Genomic DNA, 23,668 nt, shown 5'->3' on the forward strand with positions numbered 1-23,668 from the left:
GCATACGCATTGTACACCTTTGTGCAATCAAAGAATAGACCACTCTCGCCAACGAGAGTGGGGCCTTCGGAGGAGGGTTTTACAAACCTCTTGGGTGTCGTATCTCTTCTCTCTCCTTCTCTCAGTCTCATTCACTTGCACGCACAATATCCACTCACTTTGTTCATGACCACAGCACTCTACAAGATGGAAAGCTCTCTCTTTCCCTGAGAACTAAAAGGAACCTTGAGCAATAAAGATCACTAATCTTGAGAAAATACAACATTCATTCCGCTGCATTTAACATTGGTATCAGAGCTTTGGAAGTGTTCTGCATTACTCAAGGAAAGAACCACAAGAATTTTTTTGCTTGTTGAGGTCGCACGAACCCAAGTTTACTTGGGTGTGGCGATTCCTAATCGTGTTTTGTTGAAGAGTGACAGGAATCCCAAGAAAGAAGGGCTTGTCCAGCCTCCCCTTGTGTCTCTTTTCACTCATTGAGAGCGGACCGTGCACTTAGCGGCCGGCCAATCGACGTGAGGTGGGAAAAAGCAACCTTGGTGTGAGCGCAAGGCCGCCAAGGGGTGCGCCTCCAGAAAAGGGTAGAACTCGGGTGAAGAGAAGTTCCTTCTCCAACGCGATTTGCAAGCGAAAGAAAACCTCAAGAACCTCAAGAACCCAAGACCCTCAAGACTCAAGAACCTCAAGACCCCCAGTTCCTCGTGAACTTAAGAAACCAAGATCCGCAAGAACCCAAGTTCCTCGTGAACTTAAGAACCCACAAGAACCCACAAGAACCCACGAATGCAGAATGGTCATCACTCGAAGCGGAATGGATACTACGCTTGGAGGTGATGAGCATGAGAGAGGCGAAGAAGAATTTTCCCCACCAGGAGGTTTTTTCGACCCTCACCCTTTTCCATCTACGACAAAGATTGCACTAACTCCTATGGAGGCTTTGAACCAGATGTTTATGGAAAGGAAGTTAGAACGCGAAGCAAGAAATGCAGAAAGAATGACAGAATTTGATCGTGAATGCAAAGAAAGAAAAGCAGAAATGGAACGCAGACACGCAGAAAGAAAAGCAAAAATGGATCGCAGGTACGCAAAAGACAAAGCAGAAAGAGAAGCAGAAAGAAAAGCACTACAAGCACAGAGCGACCTACAAAACAAAGAGTTCTTGCGACTTTTTTCTCAAGTGCAGGCGTACTTTGCACAGAATCACGGAAAAGAGACTGTCTCTGTCTCTTCTTCTCCAAAGCATGACACACAGGATTTGCATGATTGTGTGAAGCATGATGATGATTTGATTGACAATGACTTGCATGATGTTTTGATTGACAATGATAAGCACAATGATTGCATGATGAATTGGATGCCAATGATAATCATGATGATTTGAATGATAAAGACAAGCATGATGATTTGCATGATGATCAAGATGTGATTTCTCACAAGCATGATGAGTTGCATGAAGATGATGTGATTGTTTACAAGGATGATGTAATCTGACAGTTTCTGCTCTCGGTAGCCACGTCATCACTTTGTGACAATAAGGGAAAGAAGCCCAAGGATTTCAAGGAGGGTGGACAAGCAATAAAGTTTGATACTTTTTGTGGCTTTAAGGATGCCCACAAGGTCCTCGCTTTTATCCAACAGTTTGACATAGCCTATTCTGGAGGGCGCTACTCAAAGCATTCCAAGGTCTAGAGGGCGGCATCTTACCTCAAGGGGAACACACAAACTTGGTGGTCTACCCTGCTCATACGGAGAGAGACACCAACGAAGTGGCTACAGTTCAAGATAGAGCAACGATGATAGAGAAAAAGACACCGTGTGCACACTCACACACCCTGACACCTTAACACAACACAAGGAATTCACTTAGTTCTTTCTTCTCTCACACAACCACTCAAAAGCTCAATATCCTCCCCCCAAGCTCGATTCAAACTCCAAACGCCTCGACCTACAAGCCCTTGCCTGTCCGCAGACACTTCAAGGTGAGTCGAGTTGATCAAAGATTGAAATCACACTTGATGGTGACCAAAAGATACAAGAAAAACCATCAAAAACTCCAAAACTCCAGTCTCAAAAGGCTTCTCTCAAACCATTGCAAAAGCTTCACCAAACTCCACTCTGTTGGACTATTTGAAGTAGCCTCAACCCTAATGACACCGATAGAGGGCCACACAGTCTTGTAGAAAGCCGCACCTTCTTCCCGCAATTCCTCGCGCACACACATCCATGGAACCTCAGAACTTCCATAGACTCTCCCAAGTGTAAAATTGAAGAGAAGAAGATACATTCACTCCACACACTCGAAAACAGGACGCAAACAAGTCAGGACTGCATAGGATCACTTGTAAAAACCATGCTTCCTCTCATACACAGAGAGGTGAAAGTGCTGATAATGAGCTTCACAAACTCTCCCTCAGCTTGAACACTCACGGCACTGTGAGTGATGTGGCAAATTTCAGCCTTTTCACACTATTTTTGACCATGTTTTGACTTTTTTGGGCATAGTTTTGGTCAGTTTTGATGATCCTCGATTGACATTTTTCTCAGGAAAAATACCATAACGGACTCTGAAATCCACCAATTTTTTCACGCTTGATCTTTAATACCTAAACTTGATTGCCACATACCCACATTCTATTTTTAACAACTCTCAAGGCGGTTTTCGCATCGTTGCATATCGGGTGCCATTTATAGACAATCACCGTACGTGTCAAACTTCCGAGGTGGGTTGAGAGTGCCTACACTTCCCACTCTTGCATTATTTACATTTTGGAAAGCTCAAAGACACTCCCTAGGTCTAAAAGAAGCCCCTTGGAACCACATCTAGTCTTCGACACCTTGTCCAAGTATGTACCCGATTGCTGCTGCACAAGCTCGACTATTTGCAATGTGTACTTGTTGCATCATGTTTGAAACTTAAAGCCACATAGTGAAGCTTCCAAATGCATGTATTTATATTTATTTGTACATATGGCCATGCATATACACACTACTTTGTACACTCCAAAAGTTGTTTATTATCATTGCCCACCCTCTAGGTCGAGCATTCATACTCAACCAAGAGACTATTTGCATTAGGAAAACCACATCCCTTGCAAAATATTTCTTCAATCTATAATCATTTATCCTGTAGCTCAAACGTTCACCAAAAGTTTTCCCAACTCATATGTGCCATCTGGAAAAACATGCTTCACTTTGTACGGCCCCAACCATTTGTCTCTCAAGTTCTTTTGAAAAGTGAAATCCAAGCGAGAATCATATTTCATTACAAGATCTGCCTCTTTAATTGTAAGGTGCAGCGGAAGTGAATGTTGAACTGTGCTCAAGATGAGTGCTCCGAATTGTGCTTAAGGTTCCTTTTACTTACGGAAGAGAGAGCCTTCCGTTCCTTTAGTGTGAGAGTGCAAGTGATCACAAACAAAGTGGATAAACACTGTGAATGAAGGTACTGAGACTGAGAGATAGAGAGAAGAATACGACACCAGAATGTTGTCAAACCCTCCTCCGAAGGCCCTACTCTCTATGGCAAGAGCGGTCTACTATTGATTGCACAAATCTCTACAATGCTTGGACTTGCCGACGATGTCGACGACGATGAGACGGGCTGAAATCTGAAAACGCTAATGGCTGAAATCTGCAAATCTTGTATCTGCTGAATTTTGACTCTCTGATGGTGACGACGGCAATGGCGACAATGCGACGACGACGCGCTGAAAACGCAGATGCTGAAATATGCGTTTTCCGGACCGAATCTACAAACATTGGCTGATCTGACCTTGTGGCGAGGATCTGATGCGGGAAGGTGAGATCTGTGAAGTTTGGGGACTACGTGTAACTAAGTCAGACTTTGTAAATAATTAATTTATTTACGAGAACAGAATCATCTAATTAGTTGTGTGTACACCAGAATAGACCTAGCAGTTCTAAGGCCTCAAGTGAGCCTAAATGCGGGCCACAACACCTCAGAGGGACCTTAGCAGAAATTACCTTGAAGCCCTAGTGATTGGGAAATCGGGTCTTCAGAAAGGGGTAAGCAGTAGCCTCATATTTTAGGCTCAGGAAAAATACGCGCGTCAGTACAAGCACATGAATGAGATGGGGTCCTTAGAACAGTGACCCTAAGGCTATAAAGCTAATAAAGCCTTAGGGTAAGTTTCGTTAAATTAAATTTAACGTTCCGTGCCCGGGCAGGCGGCCGGACAAGTGTGAATAGGTAAAGGCGGTGCAGTGCCAGTGCGGCATTGCGTCGGCAGACCTTTGGTGTTTTCATAAAAGAATCATTGGTAGCATTTGTTAGTTAGTTGCACATTTTTAATTAATGAGCTAGAAGTTTTTAAAGTCAAAAGTTGAATGGTTTTTAAGTTTTTAAAGTAAGTGTGCCAAGTGGCACACTTACCAATGCAAACTAACTCTCTCACTCTCACTCTCACCCTCTCTCTCTTCCTAGCGCCCCCTCTCCCTGATGGCTATTTAGGAGCCCCCCCTCCCCCATTTTCAGGGCTGGCAGTGCACCTACCCCCCCTAATGTGAGCGTGCTCTACGCGGTGGAGCCCTCCATTGAAGCTTGAGAGCAGCCCCTTGCGACATATGCGGTAGCCTTGTGCTCCCATTGTCAAGAACAAGGGATCTCACAGTCATAGACATCTTCTGGTGAAGTTTCATCGCGAGAAGCTTATCCTAAGTCTACATCAAGTTTGGCGCGATTCCATTGCGAAGAAGACCTATGTTTCGGCGTAGGGGTGTGCACAGGTAAGAATTTCAGGTTATGTGCAGAAAATTACAGCAAGCATGTGCGTGTGCATTTTGCTTGTTTCTCTTTTGTGTTCGAGGCATGAATGAATGAGCATGAAGGCAACACATAACGGAAGATGGACTCTCCTTTGTGAGAGCTTCCGATGAGCTGTTTTGGAAGATAGACTCTCTTTTCGAGAGCTTCCAACCAATCTCGCAGAAGAGGGGAAATCCCCTAAGCAGAAAGAAAGTGGAAACACTTTCTCAGTCAGTAGTCAGAACAGAACAGAAGAAAGAATAGAGGATGGGCGTATGCCCCGTTCCTGTGCTTGTGAAGATTCTCCCTTAGTAATAAAGATATTCTCTTTATGGGGGGGGACCAGCCCATCTTCTGGTCCCCAATGGAGTATCAAGTTTTCTCTCTCCCTCTAATTCTCTTGAGTATTTGAAGTGCAATTAAACGCCAGTTTACGCTTCCGTATTTTTGTGACAGTGGTATCAGAGCAAGGTCCTCTCTCTCTTCCTGAAGGGATTGACGACTCTTGACAGATTGCAGAAATGGGAGGACGCGAGATACAGTTCTCTCTCCTTCAACAGCAAGTGGAAGAGTTGCAGAAAGCTCTCTCCCATCCAGAAGTCCAAAAGATTCTCCATACTCTTGAAAAAGGGAAGGAGAAAATGCCGATGGGGTCGGGAGAAATCCCGTAGAATCCAAAGGCGCCACAACCAAGGAAAGATCCTTTGATTGGAACCTCCCGCATGCACGAGAGGCAGAAGAAACCTCCAGAACGTCATGTGCGGTTTAATCCAAAAGTTCAAGAGCAGGATCCCCCTGATTCCCCTCAGTTCTCTTTCATGAAGGATCTGGATGACATAGTTGCTTCGGAAGACATGTTTCTCGACGATCCGTCGCAGCAAGAAGTGCATTCAAGGGAAAGGACTCCTGTCCACAAGGAGTCTAAGCATAGAAAGAAGGAGCACCATAAGAAGAAACACCATAGGCAGAAAACATTCAAGTCGGGAGATAAAGATGTGAAATTCGACACCTACAATGGACGGCGTGATAATGACAAAGCTTTGGCTTTCATCCGCCGATTTGAAGTTGCATTTGCAGAAGGGAATTTCAAGGAAAGATCCAAGCTTCGCCATGTCAGTTTGTACCTGAAAGGCACCGCCAGCAATTGGTGATTAACCCTTATCCTGGAAGATCGCAAACCCCTAGATTGGATTGCCTTCAAGAAGGAGTTCTACGCACAGTTCCTTCCTCTAGACTATGAGGAAGAGGTAAAGAAAGAATGGGATTGACTTTCACAGTCAGAGAACGAAACTGTTCCACGCTATATGGATAGGTTTTGGGACGTTCTCTTGAAAGTCACTCCTTTCAAGAAGATTGACGATTCGGAGAAGATGCGCAAGTTTGAAGCAGGTTTGCATGAAGCCTTGCAAAAGGCTATGAAGCTTTACCCTCGAGGTAACTTGCAGATACTTATGGAATCAGCCCGCATAGCTGATGGAATACATGACAAGGGTACTCCCAGGAAGATGGAGCAAAGCACTTACCATGCCAAGTAGAAGGCTCTCCATGAGCAGCCTACCTCTTCTACTTCTTCTCAAAAGAAGAAAAGAACCGCCTCCGAAGCAGAAGCAAAGCCAAATCAGCTCGAGAAAGGGAGATATCTCTCTCCTGCTGAGTTGCGAACCTACATTAGTGAAGGAAGATGCTTCAAGTGCGGACAAGTTGGTCATATGAAGGGTGACTGTCCAACCAAACCTCCACAACCACCCTCTTCCAATGCAGTCCCAGATGTACAGGGAAATACAACCAAGGATGGAAAAGAAAGAGCTCTTCTCAAAGCATGGGGTAGTATCAACAACTAGCAGGCTCTTATTTTGTTTGACCCTGGTAGTACAGACAACTTCATCTCTACCAAGCTAGCTGACGACCTGAACTTGTAGCCCAATCGTTTTGGAGTCTCTATTCAAGCGCAATCTGCTTTCAAAGGGCAGAACTCAAACTCTACTCCAATCATAGGGAAGTTGAATCTAAAGGTCGACGACTACAAGGATCAAGAGTCTTTCTTACTAGCTTCACTTGAAGGATGCGATGTTATCTTGGGAATGCCTTGGCACTACAAGATGCATCCCATTCCTGACTATGTTCAGAAAACCTTATCTTTTGCTCATAAAGGAAAGGAGTATCTTGTACTTGCAGATGCAGGTGATTGGCGTATTCCTATCGCCAATCACATTGCCATCAAGAAAGAAATGAAAAAGTGTGTTTCAGCGTACTTGATTTTTGCAAGAGAGAGAGAGAGATGTGTCTGTTTCACAACTTTCTTCCTCTTTAGAGCAAAAAAGACTTAAGTTAATAGAAAGATTGTTTTGCAGATGAACTTCCAAATGAACTCCCACCTTCGTGACCTGAGGATCATACAATTGATTTGATCCCAGGAAGTTCTCCTCCAAATCAGCCCCCTTATCGAGTTAGTCTAATGCAGCAAGAGGAAATTCTCAAGCAGGTTAACGAACTTTTGGAGTCCTTTACTTGTGGGGATCCATAGAAGTGACTGCCATTTAGGAATTGAAACATAATTTGACTACAGGACCAGTTTTTGACTATGTCGAAGTCGTTTTGAAGTATATTTTGATACTTGTGGTCGTAGTCTGGATACGGTCTTAATGCAAGAAGGCCAATGTCATTGCCTATAAGAGCGGATTGTTTTCAAGGCCGAAATTGCCAGTACAGATATGTGAGAAAGAGCTTTTGGCGGCTATCCATGCTCTTACTCAGTGGTGACATTACCTACTCGGAGCCGATTTTACGGTTTTGACAAATGGTTGGAGTGCTACTTCTTGTCACAGAAGCAGCTATTGGAAAAGCAGATGCGGTGGGCAAATAGCTTGTCACAGTTTTACTTCCGGATTGTCCATGTGTAGGGACATACGAAATTGGTGGCTGATACTTTGTCCCGAGAGTCGTTGGTTCTGGCTATTTTCGCGATACGTCATAGAAGCTTCGATGGTCGATCAGTACGCGATAGATACAGATTTTTGCAGATGTATTCAATTGAATACAGAATGGGAAGGTAGTAGCGGACTATTCCATTCAGGATGGCTACTTGATGAAGAAAACCATGTTGTGCGTCACACAACCCTTGAGAGAAAAGGTTCTAACCGAATGTCACTGTCCACCTTTTGCGGTCACCGCGGCATTGCCACCACCTTGAAAGGGATAGAGAGATACTTCTTTTGGCCGAGACTCAAGAAGGTTGTGGACGAGTTTGTGCGTAGTTGCTTGGTATGCTAGAAGGTCAAGTTTGACAAGCATACAACACAGGGATTGTTATAGCCTTTACCCATACCCACCCGCCCCTAGGTAAGTATTGTAATGGATTTCATTTTTGATCTCCCGAGAACACAGCGTGGGCAGGATTGTTTATTGCCCAGATCTTCAAATTACATGGCATGCCACGATTGTCTTCGACAGGGACCCCAGGTTCACGAGTTTGTTTTGGACGGCTATTTGGGAGAACATAGGCACGCGGTTGCAGTTCTCGTCATCGTTCCACCTGCAGACTGACAGGAAATCAGAGATTGCTAATTCAGTGGTACTGGATTTGTTGAAGTCTTCTTCATTGCATTAGAAGACGACATGGGAAAGGTTTTTACCTTTGGTGGAATATGCCTACAGAAACACGATTAACTCTTTGATGGGGAAGGTGCCATTTGAGATAATTGAATTTGCTACGAAGGTTCCACCCTCCCTTAGCACGAAAGATAAGATTTTTCTTTGAAGCCGACCAGTTCACAAGGGACTTGGTCCGGAAGACTTTCGAGAAATCTCAGAAAAAGGCAGCAGATTGACTTTGTCGTGATTTGAAATTGTAGGAGAACTATTGGGTGCTCTTATATTTTGGGAAGGCACGCCCGAGAAAGAAAAAGGGAAAGGAGCGGCTTCTTTGAAAGCTTAGCATGAGATAGTGTGGATCTTTCCAGATTTTCCGAAAAGATAATGATGTCTCCTTTGGACTGAAGCTGCCAGAATACTTGGAGGATTCACAATGTTTTTCATGTGAGTCTCTTGAAGCCTTTTGAAGGCGATGTGCCTAACGATGAGCAACCCGAAATGGACGAAAACGAGCAGATACTCGTTCAAGAACAGAAATTGGCACAAAAAGAAAGAAGGTAAAGCGAAATGACGGTTCTTGGTTAAATTCAAGACCTACTCCGCATTGGATGCGAAGCGAATGGAGGAGGAGAACCTAGCAGATACTCCTCAGATTGTGAAACTTTACCTTGAAGCTTTTGGTTTAGCATAGTCTATTCAGCTTTGCCGGATATTTGGTGCACGGTGCACTGGGTATGCACAAGAGGGGAGTTACTCCGCTCCTTTGTCATCAGATGCCTCGATTTTTGAATACTAGAGTCACTGATGTCTCTTTGAGCTTCAGGGATACTGAGAGCTGACAATATTCTGCTGTATGACTTTGTAAAATGGAATTCCGGATAATATGATATTGATTTGTTCTTGACTTGTTTAAGTGCAGGAACTGATAGACAAAATGACTGCAGCATTTTGGTCTGAATAATCTTGACAGACATGGTTGCAATAGGGGTTAGTCAATCGGGCATCTATGAGGTCCTGAGTGGATCTTGATGCGATTGCTAATTGCATTGCCGATAAATCATGGTCTGAGATCCAAATGAATGTTGAATGTGATTTGTCATGTGATGTCCTGTGATGTCCTGTGATGATGTGTGATGTGACTGTCGATTGGTACATGTGCTAGATGTGTGTTCCTAGTGCGTCGGTACTAACAGTCAGTGTCTGCTATGACAGTTTATGGCTTCTGTCTGTTTTGCAGGAGGAGGGATGTCACAACTCAGTGACGTGGCTGCCTAGTATACACACACACACACCCTGGCAAGGACTCCCGGTTGCAGGCAGGAATGATAATGTGGTTGCCCTGTACGGATCCGGACGCTGAAATGTTGACGTGGCATGGCTGTATGGCAGCCCCTGGAAAACGCGGAATTGTTGACACGTGGCAAGCTGTACGGACGTCCGCTTTTTGTGGTGCAATTTACGGGAGCTTGAACCCAGATTTTTGTGGCAAGAGAAAGAGAGCTTTTGCTTTATTTTCCTAAGAGGGCTTGTGAGAAGAATGGCTATGCTTTATTTTTGAGATAGCTTTTGATTTACCAGCTTTTGGGGCTCTGTTTTTGGCATCCCTTGTAACCTCTTTATAAGAGTTGTTGGGCTTTCACTTCTCAGAGCATCTGGACGCAGAGTCTGAGAGTGAGTCCCGACTACTCGCTTGTACTTTGAGTTGCAGATTAATACAAAAAGAAATACCGAAAGGGGCGCCAGTCTTTGGGGCCAATATCTCTAGGCACAGAAATCCGCCGGGCCAGTGTCGAATCAATTGTGAATTGTGAACTGTTTTGAAGTGTATTTTTGTGGTGTTGCGGTAGATTCTCGACTTTGGAGTGTCCAAGTCTGTTACATTTGACTATCTTGGTTCCTGAACTGATCATGTAAGCGACGTATGGGGGATACTCTACTCACAAATTCGCTGGCATGACCTCCATGTGCTACTATAAATTGAGGTGAGGGAAGCTCTTCCCCTCACTTAGCCTTCGTATGCGTTTTGTGTGTGTTTTGGAAAGTTAGTTGAGAGAGGGTTGTGCATGCTTCACTAGTGATGTGCTGGGTTTTCCTTCCTAAAGCTCCACAAAATGGTGGAACAAATCCATCCATTGCAGGTTGGTGCTGCTATTGATTAATATCAGCTCGTTTTTTATTTCTGGAACTGACTGCAGCAAGGAAACTTTTTTGATATATACGTTGAGTTTCTGGTTTTCTAGTATTGTCGCTGGAATTATCTAATATTTGAATACTGTTGCTGAATACAATCTGGCAATAATAAAGTCTTTTGCTAACTTGTTTTGAGCTGTCGATCTCTAGTCCACTGTGATAATTCAAAGTTTAAAAAAAAATAAAAAATGCTCTTATGGTTGGTGAATTTATGGGGAATGATTGAGCAATATGTGCTCCTCCCCTTGATCTCTTGGCAATAAGGTTTCAGTTGTTTTACTCTGTGTACGTTTACTTGTCCAAATTCCTAGCTTAACTGGACTATCTGTTGTAAAACTTCTGAGACTGTAATAGTGGTAAGCTGAATATGACAAAGAAAAAAATCCTTACGTGGGTGATTTACTTGTTAAAGTTGGGCCTGCTTAAAAGTTTTTTTCGGTACTATTACCTTTCGAAATACTAGGCCTGTACTAGAATTGTATAGCAAAACCTGGTTTTGGGATTTAAAACTGGGAGTCTCATCTCAAACTCAGTTCTCCGGAAGAGCATACTTTTTTACTAGACTAGTGGTATTTTTTTATTCCCAGCATATAAAATAAGGGCTACTTATCTACCTAGCTTGTAATGCTGAATGATTTAACTTCTAAATTAGATCTTCTATAAATATTTAGCTCTATTTCTTATGGGCATTAAAGTTTGTAGTTAGATACTACTGCTTTTTGTGAGTACTAGGCACTTTCATGATATTTAGTAGGCTTACAAATGCTCGGACTTATTAAAAAAAAGAGATCGTTAAGAGGTTTTGATCATATCTCGTTGACAGCTAGACTTTGTCTATTATGATGACACTAATGAAATTGTTGCTCACTTATACCATACTTTTGAAAAGACAGTCGGAGAGCTTTTGGTTTCTTTAAAGAAGTTCTAGTACTACTTTGAGTTGTGATAAACAATGAGTCTTTTAGACATTCGAATCTGCTAATTGAGAATCTCCCACAGCTATAATGTCAACGTTGGTGGTTATTGAACACTTGTCACCTTGCTAGCACTAGTAGGTTAAGAGATTATGACTTCGTCACATCTCTTAAGATTTCATAGAAAAAATAATGGTGGTTTGGCCGAAAGAAACTTCATATCATAAACTTCCCTGGGACATAAGTTTGGGTTAAACACTTAGATCAAAAGGGGTAGTGGCCTTTTGATGAGAACTTAGTTTAATTAAATAAATATGAATAAATTCTTCAAAAATGGGGTAATTACTAACCTTATTTATAACCTATGATCTCATTTAGATCTGAAGTAGTGATGACCTTCTAACCACAATATAAAAAGAAATAAAAGGAAGAAAAAGAGACGGGTTTTTCATTTAAAGGAATAATGGCATTCCGTTACATAGTGATAGCTTCATTATTACTTGACTGGTAGGTTTAAGTTAAAAAGGTTTTAAGTAGGACATTGATAACAACTGATAGGGTTCTTTGACACCTGTAAAACGTATTCAAAGCTAATGAATCTGTTAACTTGCTTGTATGGCTGTAAGTGAGGACTCTTATCTTTACTTAGGATCTTTTTGGCTTTGCTACTATCCGTCAGCGTCAAATTTGGCCTTTTTCACTTTAGTATAAGTTGTTCTTGACTATCTTACGTACAAATCACTAGAATGATACCTCATTCTCACTTTGATGTGCAAAAACGAATCAAAGACTGAGTGGTGTTTATGCTAATCCTTGTCCTTTGTCTAAAGCCAGCTGTCTTTTGAACTGTTATGTTCTTTTGTGTATAAGTTTGAAAACAACAACACACATATGCATATACATATACACACACGTATACATCTACACATAGACATATACATATATACATACACATATACACATACACAAATACATATTCATATACATATACATATACATACGACATCTCCACTAACTTTGTGAGTGCCCATCAGTGGGTGTAGAACTAGGTACTAACATATGCTCCCAAACACAACACACACCACACGAACACATATATGAGCATACATTAATACAAAGTTCATCGAATTGAGTTTCTATGATGACTTTGGAGATCAAGGGCAAACTCGGCCATAATGAAGCCTAGGGCTAAAAGAAGCATTAGGTCAGAATATATGTGTGTATGTGTGTATATTAAACTGTGATTAAGTTTTGTGAAGTATTTCAAGTGATTCTCTCGTGTGTCGTGCCAAATTTTCGACTTGGGGTGTCCAAGTCTGTTACACGACTCCTCAGCCATGTGGGCAAGATCTTTGATGTGCAATTTCTTGGGAGAGGCTACTACCAGATAGAGTTCAATTCTCCAAAGATGGCAGCCAAAGTGATCTCGACGAGCCTGTTTGGCATTCGGGTGGCTTGAGCTTACTTTAGACAGTGGCACCATGGCTTTGACTCGACTATAGATGTGTTAGAGGAAGAGCCTATCTCAATTTGCTTTCCAGACTGAGGCGGGAGTATCTTCCCCTACTTTCCAGGATCGGCTTCATGATGGGGCAGTTTTGGAGACTGCGCACACTTGAGCGTCGATTGTGGCCAAGGCTGACCCATTGTGCGGTTTCTTGTTCGGGACACACACTAGACAAAGTGTGGAGTATTTGAGCCTCCCGAACAAGTGCTTCATTTGCAAACAGATGGGCCACCTTGCAAGGGCCTCACCACGCCGGCCAGCTCCACCGTCACAGGCCCCTAGGACTCGCCCTTCACCAGTTCCGAGGTCCTTCCAACTGGGGCTTTGGAGGCTCTTAAATATCCAGCTTCGCAAATGGCCAGATTGAGGAGGGATGGCACCACGTTCGGAGCCGTCGCCGCCCGGGCCAGGCTCCTCACATTGGGGGTTGTCCTATTGTTCCTCTACAGGAGTGGGTTCCTACGGGAAGCCGCTTTGGACCTTTGAGAAAAAGTTCGACTTAGACCCCTCCCCCTCCACTTCTTCTATGCAGGAGGATCCGCCCACGCCTCCCATCCCCCCCAATCCTCCTCCAGCCCACCTCCGCCGCCCCTTGTCCCCGTCGCCCCCCCCCCCCCCCCCCCCCCCCCCGCGGCCCCTGCTTGGTGCGGGCTTTGAGCACAATCTTGCTACGCGTTGATCCTTGGGTAGCTCTTTTGTCGCAAGTGGTTCAGGAGAGACAACCCTTCCTCCGTCCCCCTCACTCTTGGTCAAGGTGGAACCATGCGTAAAATACGGTACGTGTTCGGTATATAAGGTATGCAATCGTCCTTGAACATGCACAATCTGAAAGTGAAATTGTGACAAAATGTTTGTCCACCGCATTCGCTTTTCCGAAAGCTGTTTCTAAGACAAGAAATAGCGTAAACTGAGGACCATTATGAAATTGGCTCTGAGTAGAAAGTGTCGCCGCTGAGTAAGAGCATGGATGGCTGCCAACAGCTCCTTCTCATAAATCTGTGCAATCCGTTGTGGTCTAGAAAACATTCGGCTCTCATAGGCTACAACATGGCCTTCCTACATCAAGACCGCTCCCAGATTGCGGCCACAGGCATCACAATATACCTCAAATGGCCTTTGCAAGTCTGGCAAAACCAACACTAGGCCAATCGTCAACTTCTCCTTGAGAGTCTTGAACGCTGCAATCTCATATGGTCCCCATGTGAAAGAAACCCCTTTTTGTGTCAAAGTATGCAAAGGAGAAGCAATCTCTACAAACTTTCAAATGAACCGCCGATAGTAAGAGCACAAACCCAAAAAGCTTTGAACCTCATGAACATTCTTCGAATCTCGCCAATCTCCGACACCCTTCGCAGAGACGATGTGTCCCTAAAAGTGGATCTCTTGTAAGAAAAACTCACTTTTTTTCCATTCACATCCTTAGATAATTCCAAGCTGTAATCACATCTCGTTCATATTCTTGAGTGACCATGAGGAAGTAAATACTCGTTTGAACTGAAGCCACTTTGTTGGTGCCTCCCTCCGTAGAAGCAGGGTAAACTACCAAGCCTGTGCGTTCCCCTTGAGGTAGGATGCTGCCTTTCGGACTTTGGGATGCTCTAAAAAGCGTCCTCAGGTGTACGCAATATCGAATTGTTGAATAAAAGCGAGGGCCTTATTGTTAGAGTTCAGGTATCTCTCTTGGTTCATGCAATCGGTCCCAATTCCTCCCAGGGACAGGTGCTAGGGAGTGAGGGCTGTTTTGTGGCTGTGCCCGGCTAGTGTAAGGTAGGTTTCTCTTGCCAAGTTGTGTCTAGCCATGTTGAGCCTTATGATTTAGGTTTGGTTCCATGTTCGGTTGGCTTCTGGAGGCCTGGGGTATTTTTTCCCAAGCTCCCCCTATTTTTTCCCCATGCATCTGGTACCCATCTCCTATTTTCCTCCCTTTCCAAGGTCGTGGAGCTTTAGGGCTGGGTCGGGGAGGCTGTTGTCTTCCCTATATATGCAGAGGGGGGGACCATCACTCAATGTACAGACCAATCCCAAGGGGGGGCGCCCTCTCTTGGATGCCCCTGAGGGCATGCATAGGAGGCCATCCGACGGTAGGGAGAGCAGCCATACCAGCGTTTTTTGTACCACACTCATGAGCGTTTTTGGGCAGCCTAGGAGGTTTTGCAAATCTTCATCAACTATAGCCCTTTGCATCAAAGTTACCGGGGAACGCCCCCTAGCCCCCGTTCCGGCGTTCCGGCATTCTGGGGGGCAGTTTCCTCCCCGAACGTTTTGAAACGTCCCGGAACGTCTGACGTTCCAGGTGGCGAGTGCAAACCGGAACGGCCGTTTTGGAACGTTCTGGAATGCCCCTGGAATGGCCAACGGCTACAAACAAATTTCGCAAAAATTGAAAAAATTGAAGTAAATGTTTGGGCTTCTTTTTGAAGTGTGCAAGGCCTCAAGGACTCATAAAATGCACCCCCCTCCCCCTTTCTCTCCACAAGCTAATCCTCAAGGCTCAAGCTCTCCCCCTCTCACACTCTCAAGATCTCTCCCTCTCAAGACTCACTCTCTCAAGGCTCAAGGCTTCAAGCCTTCAAGCTCTCTTCCTCTCCCTCCCACTCTCTCAAATCTCTCTCCCTCTCTCTCTCTCTCTCTCTCTCATCATCTAGTCATAGCAAGGTTGAATGGTCTTCAAAACGAGTTTTTTGTGAGTATTAGAGTCAAAGCACTCTAATACTCCTTGTATTTAAACACAAGGAGCTAAAAAAATGCACTATTTGGGTGTTTTTTATACCTCCCGTTCCGCGCCGTTCCCGTTCCCCCTCCGGATCCCTAGCCGTTCCCCCGTTCCGCGGGGATCCCGTTGCTGTTCCCGTTCCGCGTTCCGGGTAACTATGCTTTGCATACCTTGTGGTGGTCAACAAATGGTTGCGATCCTAGTGTTTTCCTCAGGGCAGTAGGTGGAGGGCTTGGAGAGGAGAGATCCCATATCCCCTGGGGCCCGTCTCTCTCCCTCCATTCAAATCTGCCTTTCAGCCAAGAGGAGTTGTAGATTGCTTTGTTGCCAAAGCTTCTTGGGGTGCTGGCCAGTGTGATGGTTGAGCATGTGGTCTCGTGTGTGGGAGCAGTTGGCAGTGTCAGTAGCAGTCACAGTTGTCACGTGCTTGTTCTTCGAGCCGGTTTCTTTACTCTTCTATTGAGTATTAGAGTCATGTTGTGGATTGGATATCGATTCCACAGTTTAGGTGTCAGTATGTTTAGTTCAACACAACTACAAAGGACAGTTTTATGATGAAGATTTTAAGGAAGCAAGCTACAACAATGGGAGTATATGTGCTCTTCCGAGTTTGCATGCAGTTTGGCATATTGTATTGGATTGTACCTACAGTTTTGATCCTTGCAGATGCAGAGAAGTGGCGGATATTTGGTTTGATCTTAGGGAGTTTGCTTGAGTAGCTAGCTCTTGTTGGACCCGACAGCTTCTCTGTCAAACATGATCCTCCGGTGACGACCTTTCGTGTCTTCCTATTCTTAGCAGTCCGAGTTTACCGATGGTGTGATTCTCTTTGAGACTCGAGTTCCCCAATAAGAGTTCTCTTTTCTTTTTAATAGCCCGCCCACCCTGAAATCGGATCACCCGGAGATAGGGTCCAGCGGTTGGTAAAGCACCGCACGTCTTGCGGTGTCCGGTGCGCCCCGACGGCCCGTGAAAATCTGGAGGAGCAAATGCCGATCACGCCCGATGGTACTCATAACCGCATGAGGTTTCCAAGGTGAACAGCCTTTGGTCGATAGAACAATGTAGGTAAGGGAAGTCGGAAAAACGGATCCGTAACTTCGGGAAAAGGATTGGCTCTGAGGGCTGGGTCTAGGGATCTGCGGTCCGACATCGGAGGCTGTCCGGGGTCTGCCTGAGCTGCTCTAGTGGCGAGGGCGGGCCTCCGCGTGCCCACTAGCCAACGACTGTAGAATGTCGCCCCTCGCGGGGAGCCCTCCCTAGGCGGTGAACAACTGCCTCAAAACTGGTACGGACAAGGGGAATCTGATCGTTTAATTAAAACAAAGCATTACGATGGTCCTCACGGATGTTGACGCAATGTGATTTCTGCCTAGTGCTTTGAATGGCAAAGTGAAGAAATTCAACCAAGCGCGGGTAAACGGCGGGAGTAACTATGACTCTCTTAAGGTAGCCAAATGCCTCGTCATCTAATTAGTGACGTGCATGAATGGATTAACGAGATTCCCACTGTTCCTATCTACTATCTAGCGAAACCACAGCCAAGGGAACGGGCTTTGGAAAAATCAGCGGGGAAAGAAGACCCTGTTGAGCTTGACTCTAGTCCCGACTTTGTGAAATGACTTGAGAGGTGTAGAACAAGTGGGAGCCTTTGGCGCAAGTGAAATACCACTACTTTTAACGTTATTATACTTACTCTGTGAGGTGGAGGCGGGGCTCTGCCCCTGCTTCTGGTCGTGAGGCGCTCTCGCGTGCCGATCCAGGCGGAAGACATTGTCAGGTGGGGAGTTTGGCTGGGGCGGCACATCTGTTAAAAGATAACGTAGGTGTTCCAGCTTGGGAGTCCGTTTGTGCACACTACTTTCATACAGTTCTTGTGGTTCCATGTGCAATAGACAGGATTGACAGTCCATTTGGTGGCTTTCTATAGCACCTTGTTCTTTTCTTATAGAGCTTGGGTGCAGGGTCTCTTGATATTACCGTGTTAGCTGCAGTCTCAGTATTAATGTGTGTTCCTTTCTATTGGATGTTTGTTCCAGATTCACTTTGAGAGTGGGGTGATACTCCCTCAGGATGTCTTCCGGGAAAGTTGAAGATTAGTTACAGGTTCACTCTCAGTCATGATGCAGTTCCTTCAGATACAATTTGTAGTTCATCATGGTATATAATGGTTGGTGCCATAGTGACATAAAAACGCATTTCAGCTCTCCGAAACCCCAAAACGCGTTGATTTTTTTTTTGGCCCCCCCTTTTGACTAGTTAACCTCAAACCACCTGTTTGGGGATTTTTAAGCCATGTACAAAGGCGGCCTCAAAAAATCGATAGATGTTTTAGCCCTCACACACATCGAATAATTTGTGTGTGTGTGTGTGTGTGTGTGTGTGTGTGTGTGTGTGAACCTAACGCGTCAGCCTAGCCCCCTCGTCTTTGCCTGTACGTTCTTGTTGTTGTTGGCTGTCGACTTACCTTGTTCACTCGTGACTCAAGTCTCACATGTAGATTTTGGTATTTCACATGTCTTGATAGGTGAATTTGTATGTATATTCAATGTATAATTGTAGGTACATATATGTAAAACGAAATCTGTGTTCCGCTTTCTTTGAGCTCCGAAACGAAACGTTTTAGAAACTTCGAAACCCCAAACCGTTTCATGTCACACTAGTTGGTGTAGTCTTTGGTTCTGCATCATCAAACATATAAATCCTTAGCAGCCTCGGTTGTCCCTTTCCTTGGACTTCCCCTAGCATCTTGGAGATTCTCGCAAGTGGTGTATGACCAGAGGTGCGAATTCCCGACTCTTTCCTGGAGGGTGGAGCACTTCAGAATTGGGAAATGATTCGGATACCGGCAGTTTATGCCTTTACCCTGAGTTTTGATGCCTACTCTAGGAGCGGGCAACAATAGTACTTTCTGTAGATGTTGGTTGTGCGACTTTTGAGTGGGTTTGCTTGAGGAGATTCTTAATAGTGTTGGATTTACTTTCATCGGCGGACAACATTATACTTCCCGGACATCTTTCGGAGGTAGTGGTTGGGTTGATTTGACCTCGGAGTTCTGTAGCAGATATCCTCGTTCCACGAAATCCTCTATCTACAGTTGTAGATTGCTCACCATAGCTTCCTTTGTGGCTGTGTCCGGCCAATGTGAGGTAGGTTTCTCATGTCGGGTTGTGTCTAGCCATGTCTAGCCTTGGGTTTTAGGGTTTGTCCATATCCAGTTGGCTTCTCGAGGCCTAGGATATTTTATCCCAGGCTCCCCCTATTTTTTCCCCATGCATCTTGTACCCATCTCCTATTTTCCTTCCTTTTCCAAGGTCGTGGAGTTATAGGGCTGGATCGGGCAGGCTGATGTCTTCCCTATATATGTAGAGTGGGGGACCATATCCAGTCAGTGTACAGACCAGCCCTAGAGGGGGGGCGCCCTCTATTGGGTGCCCCTGAGGGCATGCAGAGGAGGCCATCCGAAGGTAGGGAGAGCAGCCATACCAGTGTTTTTGGTACCACACTCATGAGCGTTTTTGGGCAGCCTAGGAGGTGTTGCAGATCTTCATCAACGGCAGCCCTTTGTACACCTTGTGGTGGTCTGCAGATGGTTGCGATCCCTAGCGTTTTCCTTAGGGCAGTACGAGGAGGGCTTGGAGAGGAGAGATCCCAGATCCCCTAGTGGGAAGCCATGCTTTGATGGTTGCCTTATGGCACGTCTCTCTCCCTCCATTCAAATCTGCCTTCCAGCCAGGAGTTGTCGCAGATTGCTTCGTTCCCAGAGCTTCTTGGGGTGCTGGCCAGTGTGACGGTCGAGCATGTGGTCTCGTGTGCAAGAGCAATTGGTAGTCAGTAGCAGTCGCAGTCGTGTGCACCTCGGGTCTATGCAGTTGGCATGTCAGCTCTATGACGGACCACCCTTGGTCACTTATATGAGCAGATTGTTATCAGCATGGAGACTCGAGAGCCTTTCCCAGATCTCGATCTCTCTCTCTCTCTCTCTCTCTCTCTCTCAAATGTCCTGTCTCCCTCTACGTCAGTGATCTCTCTTCTCCACAGGTGTGCCTTGTTCATGTGTTTGGCATTGCAGGTGTTCTAGGTCAAATTCGAGGTGGCCACCTGATCATGAGGGAGTTCTTGTCTTCATTGCATCCTCCGCTGCCACCTTTGACACTTGTGAGTATCCTTAAAGCCAAAAAAAGTATCAAACTTTATTGCTTGCTTGCCCTCCTTATAATCTTTGGGTTTCTTCTTCGTGTCTTTGAGAAAATTATACTAGTTGGCTGTGTGAAAGTGCTTCCTCTTTGTTAACATCGGCTCATCAGACTCAAAATTGTCCGAGGAAGAGGAACCCTCATCTGAACCGTCAAAACACTTCCGAGATCTTCTATGCGATCGACTCTTCTTTGCCTTCTTCTTGCCTGTGCTGTGTCTCTGGATCTTTCTCCTCTTCTTGCCCTTTCTTCCCTCGTCACTCGATTCGGAGATCAAAGAGCGGTCAGAGCTATCAGAAGAAGATGAGGACGAACTGGAAACATCCTCGAATCTCACTCGTTTCTTTGCCTCCTTGGCGTTTTCAAAACTAGATCTTTGACCCAAGTAGCTTGGATAGTCTGCTGCTCAACTCTGCTTTCCCGGCAACTTCTCGGTCTTTTGAGTCTATTGACTCGCCGTTCTATTGCTTCCTCGAACTCATCCTCTGAGTACACCTTCTGAGCAAGAGTCCTAGGTGTAGTCGGCTTTTTCATTGCTGACTTCAGAGGTGATCCGATGGCAGAGCGCCATCTGAAATGCATCTCGTCAAGTGGGTACTTGGCGAAAAATTTTGCATACTGAGGATCCTTGGAGTAGTGAAACATCTGGTAGGCACAAGCGTCGACATGTTGTTGCCGTTACATCTCCATACTTTCGCACTCAGTAGGTGGAGACGGTCCGTACAGTTCCGAATCTTCAGAAGATGGACGATGTCCGTTGGAATCTTCATTGTTCTCACTTGAGATCCATGTGTGTTGTGAGTAAAGGCATTGGATCCTTGGTAGAAGAAGAATCGGCTAAACTCTGATACGGATGTAACATACTTGGACACTTCAAGTCGGGAATTTACCATAACACATGTGAGCAAACTGAACGAGTTGAATAAAATTGAGAGGGACAACACGACATGGCGTCCTTTAGGCCCTGTCAAACGGCAGCCCATATGTTGGAACAACTCATAAAATCCTTGGTCTTTATTTTCAAGTCTCTCGGCTAGGCTTTGCAAGTTGGTAGAACTTCTCTGCGTCTTTCAACGAGTTTTGACCTCTTTCTGTCCGGAGTTTGTCCTTTAGGTCATGCCACATCATCGCTTTGTGACACTTACCGCGTAGGGGCCGCATATGCTGGCCGGTAACCTTTGTGGGCATGAGCGTTTGCATATCTAACCATTTGCTCTACGAGCATCCATCGAGTTTGCAGTATGGTTCACACCATCCAAGTTGGGGCAGCCAAGGCTGACCTTCAACCAACAAGGGAATCGTTGATCTAGGAGGCAGTCCAATGTTGCGAGTAGATGTATCATCACCATCCCTTTCTCTTGGACATTTCCACATCGGCTGGGGGAGCCTCTCTCAAAAGTAGCCATGGAGGACATCATCAAGAAGGCCATTTATTCGAGATCATCTTATGGCCTGCATGGGTTTCGGTACCCGTACCTCACCTTAAGCAGGAGAGGATGTCATGTGCACATGGCTCTGTGTGCCATGTGGATGCTTCATCCATTGCAAAAGCCAATTCTGTACATATCTCTAGATAGGAGTGTCTAGAGTCCTAGGAGGATTAGTATTGGCAATTTTGTGAGCCTATGGTTCTAGAACCTGCGTGTGTAGATGAGTCCATTAGATTAGGTTTTTAGTTTTAGAACCCACTTGCATAAACTTACAAGTGTGATCTATTCCACTCTCCCTACCTCCATTTCTCTCTTCTTAAAGGTCAAAGAACATTCACAAAGAAGCAAGGGATGTCTGTGACATGTGGTAGCACGATATCAAATCTCTGTGTCATGTTTATATCCGTTGCACCTAACATTATGCTTCTTGCTTACTTGGCTAAAGCAAGCACTAGATTCTGTGCATTTACTAAGTTGGTTCTGGTAATATGATACTCCTACATTCTGCCAGGGTTTTGGCTCAACGTGGGCATTACCAGTGGCAGATCACAGATTTCATAACTACCCACTGCTTCTATCATTTGACATGGCCAAATGTTTGTCAATTGTATGCCACTTAGTTTGTCCATTTAAGTGCTTGGGGGACTTCTACTTTGTGAAACGTTTTAGTGTTATGATGCATGGCTACTTTTTTCAGGTGCTATTCATGGGATCACAGACTTGATTTTCTACGACAGTCTCTTGAAAAAGTGCTGTCTATTCTCTTATTATGACATGCATTGGTTTGTCTGACTTCAAAAATATGCTAATGTTGCTCACCTTTTGTGGAATTATATTGCCATGATCTTGCGTAAAACGTTCGACTATTTTGTAATAAACGCCTCTCTACTTAAGATCAACTGACAGTATCATAAAATGGCTCATTGTACATGAAGTTAAACTGGTGTTATTCTCAGTGCAGCTTTGCTAAATGCAAGAAAGCCAAGGCCCAATGCACCAAGGGTTGGAAATGTTGCACGGTTGTACGATGCATTGGCTTTGCTTGATTAGCCTGATGTCTCCCATTGAGAGCTTCTGCTGCTACAACATTATATTGACCTTTGCGATACCTTAGCAGAGCATCATACTCTTTGTAATTACTGGGGAAGGCTTGCATTTTGAGGGGTTGCAGAACCCAAGCACCCATTACACAAATGGCTGTAAAGGTTGGTTACAATTGTGTCCACAATCTGGTCATGAGGGCAAAATCATGTTTTCCTTCTGCTGGTACTGGCTCAGCAAGGCTAGGCATTACTTATGCTCTGTATTCATAAAAGCTGTCAGGGACTAATCATTCATCACTCACTATTGCATGTAATTAATGCCTCGTGGGGTTTTATACGTTTGAGCATCGGTGCATTTGTTGGCTCTGCCCTTATTGCCCTTGGTGAGGCTGCCTCTGCCTGGCATGCTTTGCTTAGTGAGTACTAAGCTTTGATGAGTATCTATCCCATTCCATTCCTATGGCTTCTTTTCTGTTCTTATGGTTGCTTGGCAGCAATGATGGGTTATTTCTTGAGGACACTCTTTTGCAATCCATAACTCGATAGTTGCAAAAAAAGCAATGATGCTTGTTGAAATTCTAGAAGCTCCTAATTCTTTGGAGTTAAATAATCATTGTCCACCTATTAGTCAAGCATTGAACTCTTGGCAGCAATTGTGGACCATTGCATAAAGCTTGTTGATCAGTGCCATATGGCACGTTTAAGATGGCAAAAAAATTTCTTTTCCTATTTCTTGTAAGAGGCATTCGTCTTTTGTACATGTTGGCCATTCTGAGAGAGAATTGACATTGACATTTGATCTCCTTTCTATAAAGAGGGACATTGAGTAGTAGGCCACATGGACTATTTCTCATCCTTGTAAGTTGGCCATTGGCAATTCGTTTTCCTATTTCTGTAAGGGGGACATCGAGTAGGCGGTCACACACTATTTTCCATCCTCTTATGTTGTTATTGGTGAATTTTCACCTTGTAGTTTCATTTGTCAACCTTGATCTTAGTAGGCCTTTGATTCATTTTGAAAAGTTAGCAGTTTTTTGTTATTTGCATGCTTCAAATAAGAAGTTTGGTGACCAACATTTTGTTGTCACTATGTTGAACTAATGCCTTGAATTCTTCAGTCGAGTTTTAGATAGTGTTTGGAATATAGTGATTAAGCTAGACAATTGTTTGGAATGTTGTGATTAAGGTAGAAAATGTGATCCATGTGAATATAACCTTTTCTCGACCTTTTGGGCAAGCTTAATCTAATGAGCCACAATTACTCATGTGAAGCTGTGAGAGGATCATACTAACTATTTGGATATTCACTAAAGAAAAGG

At 44.6% G+C, this 23,668-nt stretch overlaps 1 protein-coding gene across 10 annotated transcripts in view; it reads left to right on the forward strand.

The window, feature by feature from the left end:
• LOC147419222 (uncharacterized) overlaps positions 1-23,450 on the forward strand; it is a 38,785-nt gene extending 15,335 nt beyond the window's left edge. For 3 of the 10 annotated variants that reach the window (XM_086506281.1, XM_086506278.1, XM_086506275.1), the window contains one exon: positions 22,263-23,450. The gene's annotated coding sequence lies outside the window, so the exon portion shown is untranslated. Of the gene's footprint in view, positions 1-9,568; positions 10,185-22,003; positions 22,241-22,262 lie in introns of those variants that run through there. The other 7 variants (XM_086506283.1, XM_086506279.1, XM_086506276.1 and 4 more) reach the window with 5 other exon arrangements.
• Positions 23,451-23,668: the final 218 nt, after the last annotated feature.

Source organism: Adiantum capillus-veneris, chromosome 29 (genome assembly GCF_014529385.1).
Source record: "Adiantum capillus-veneris isolate H3 chromosome 29, ASM1452938v2, whole genome shotgun sequence".
NCBI lineage: Eukaryota > Viridiplantae > Streptophyta > Polypodiopsida > Polypodiales > Pteridaceae > Adiantum > Adiantum capillus-veneris.